Genomic DNA, 3,168 nt, shown 5'->3' with positions numbered 1-3,168 from the left:
ATGGCCGGCCTTATTCCAGAGTTTGTTGGAAGGTTACCTGTTTTGGTTAGCTTGTCAGCTCTGAGTGAAGACAAACTAGTTCAGGTGCATGGTCACCGATGGAAATACTCAAACTGCCCCCGCAATAAATTGATTTCTCCTTTCACTGAAGTTCTTCACTTTTGCCTTTCTTTTACGGGAAAGATTACGATATCTTTTTCCTTGATGTACGTTACGTCTCGAAGCTGAAAAATGCTCTTGGTAAACAGTACAAGAAGATTTTCCGGATGAATAATGTATGCTGATCTATTAGTAGTCTACATGATAATATTTCGTGAAAACATTCATTCAAGTGAGTGACAAGTGGCTCCATCGTTGTATAGTGTGCCTAGGGACATTTACTGCTGCGTTTTATGGTCTACAAAATTTGCTAGCTAAGAAACGAGGAGTTCATGATGTTTTTAATGTAGCTGGAGCTGCTTCGGCCACTGCTGCAACCTTTGGTTTGATCTGTAAGGCATTACTTCATATGCTTGAGATATTGTCTATTAACCGTTATGCTGTAGCTTACGAAATCAATGTATCACAATTTAATATTCCGTTAATAACTCACGCTAAACGGAAAAAAGAGTTTCTTTTCTGAACTTTAGTTTGTGTTAGTACCAGGATCACTATAGTGGCGTGCAAGGAATGTCGCTCCCGGTGCAGCTCTTGGAGCTGCAGTTTGCTTTCCTCTTGGTAAGTATGAGATTAACACTGGGTCAGAAAAACTCCAATAAAAGCTTGCTCATATTCTGAGTTTCTTTATAGTCAACGCGATTTCCTGATCAAGAGTGAGATTAGTTAGCCAAGAAGCAAGACGTTGGAAGGGGTACAAAAAAATATCTTAGCTGAATGATCTCAGAATTTTGCTGCTTTCATGATTGTATGTCGGACATGCAAACACTACTGCTTTTCACGAGGCTCAAACTGAAACTTGACATGAAAATGTGTAACAAGACCATACTCTTCTTTTTGTTTTTGTTTTTTGTTGTGTGACTAGACATTCTATTTTGGGGTACCGTGTTCTTGTTTGCAGGCTGGCCCCATTTGAAGCTAATGGAGAAAGCAAATGGAGTTTGGCTACTTCTCATGGCATGGATCAAAGGGGAGAGGCCAGGACTGGTGGGGGTGCTACAATCGAGAGGCTTGAAGAGAACTGGAGTAAATAAACTGACCACTGCCACTCGAGTTCGCCAATAGCTTCTTTCCAAACAATGTATGTAATCATAGAGTTCGAATGAGAAAAAACCAGAAGTAACATACAAACAGCCTTGTAATTTTCGACAATATGTGCAACATTTGCATTCCATGAGAACTCACATTTACGTCATAATTGGTCCAAATATAAGATAATATGATTAGTTGATGCCTAAATATGTGATTTTCGGCAAAATAAATGGATTTCAATAATTATAATTTTTCAAGCGCACCGCAAATTCGCGAGAATCACTGAAAATTCACCTAGTTAGGTGAATAGGCTAAAATTCATGCAAAGTCTTCAAACCCATCACGTGGTCAGTTGAAGCTAGCAATGAAGAGAAGGTTGATCATTTCTTGGGAAATAACGCGGACCAATGAAAAATCGAAGTACTTATCCATTTGACCAAAAAGGGGCCAATCGAAATCTAGGTTGAGTGTTTTGACTCTCCAAATTGTGTTCCTAAGGCACAAAAATACAAATCCTTAGCTGCTAACTACTGGCAAGATCCAAAATGAATATATAAATTTGTAAAGAAACGGAAGGGGGTTGTATAGTATCTACGAACTCTCTGAACCTACCAATCGCACAGTATCTATACGTATCTAATGTCTATCTAAAAGTAGTACATGAGGTCTATGCCTTGGCAAAAGTTGTCATGTCCCTTTCAGCGCCATGTCCTAAGGTTTACGTGCATCAAATCACAGTGTAACCAATGAAAAACACTCATTAAATACAATGACAAATGTTCCTTTACCTCTTCCTCCTCTATTTGCTCCCATGTTTTCTACCGCAATCAACTGCCGATGAAGCTCCGACCAAAAAATAAAGAAAAACTGCCGATGAAGTAGCCTTGCCGGATTTTTGGTAAAACATTCCATGTGGATCAGCTTTAACCAAGGCAGTTGTAAGATCATTTATAGATGTTTAGCTGATTGCATTATTCATCATCTCATTAAGTTAAATGACAACCGGGTTTGGGGCTTTTAAACAAAGAGTGGTTTAAATTCACCATATGCTTAAGTGTGTCGTGCATGCCATAAGTGTCGTGCATGTGTCATAAGTGTGACGTGCGTGTGCCGTGTACATGCTATGCATATTCCAACACAAACATAAAAAAAACGTGGATTTCAATTAAAAAAGCATCACAACCCCAATTGACATAAGTACCGACACTACAAAAAAAAATGGATTTTTGCCACGAAAATTTGGGACGAAAAAATTTTCGTTGCAAATTTGCGACAAATTTTCCAACGAAAAAATTTTCGTTGCAAATTTGCGACAAATTTTCCAACGAAAAATTTTTCGTCGCAAAATTCGTTGGAAATTTCCAACGAAAAAATTTTCGTCGCAAAGTTTGTTGGAAATTTCCAACGAAAAAAAATTCGTTGGAAATTTTCAACAAATTTTGTGACGAATTCAAAAAAACCCGGTATTGTTCGGCATTTTTTATATTTGTTGGAAATTTCCAACGAATTTTCCAACGAATTTCCATTTTCCGGGCCATTATTTCAGTGTGTACAATTTTCGTTGGAAATTTCCCACGAATTTTGCAACGAAAACCCTACTTGTTCCTTATTCAATATTTTCGCGCTCGTTATTCCCACAACTTTCAATTTCCACATTCACTCTCTCTCTCTCTCTCCTTCGCCTTCACCTTCTCCCTCCGTCTCCCCCTCCGCCTCCCCCTCCGCCTCCTCCCCCGCCGCCCCCCCTCCTCCTCCGGCTCTGGCGCCATGGACACCAAGCCTCCAAGCCTCCGACGCCCCCGACGGCCCCGACGCCCCTACGTCACCAAGCCTCGTCGCCGGCGAGGGCCGAGCTCGCCCGGATTTGGGCGAGCTCGAGCTCGCCGGCCATGGCGAGCTCGGCCCTCGCCATGGCCGGCGAGGCTAGGAGACGACGATGGACTTGACGGGCGCGCAGCCCGGCTGCTCCCGCCTGCTTCG

The 3,168-nt window shown here is 41.5% G+C and overlaps 1 pseudogene; it reads left to right on the top strand.

The window, feature by feature from the left end:
• On the top strand, nt 1-1,190 carry LOC115694077 (uncharacterized; annotated as a pseudogene).
• Nucleotides 1,191-3,168: the final 1,978 nt, after the last annotated feature.

Source organism: Syzygium oleosum, unplaced genomic scaffold, assembly GCF_021117445.2.
Source record: "Syzygium oleosum isolate NSW1041296 unplaced genomic scaffold, Sole_v2.1 Sole_v2.47, whole genome shotgun sequence".
NCBI lineage: Eukaryota > Viridiplantae > Streptophyta > Magnoliopsida > Myrtales > Myrtaceae > Syzygium > Syzygium oleosum.
The sequence above is the reverse complement of the archived record's forward strand: the minus strand, read 5'-3'. Positions and strand labels throughout refer to the sequence as shown.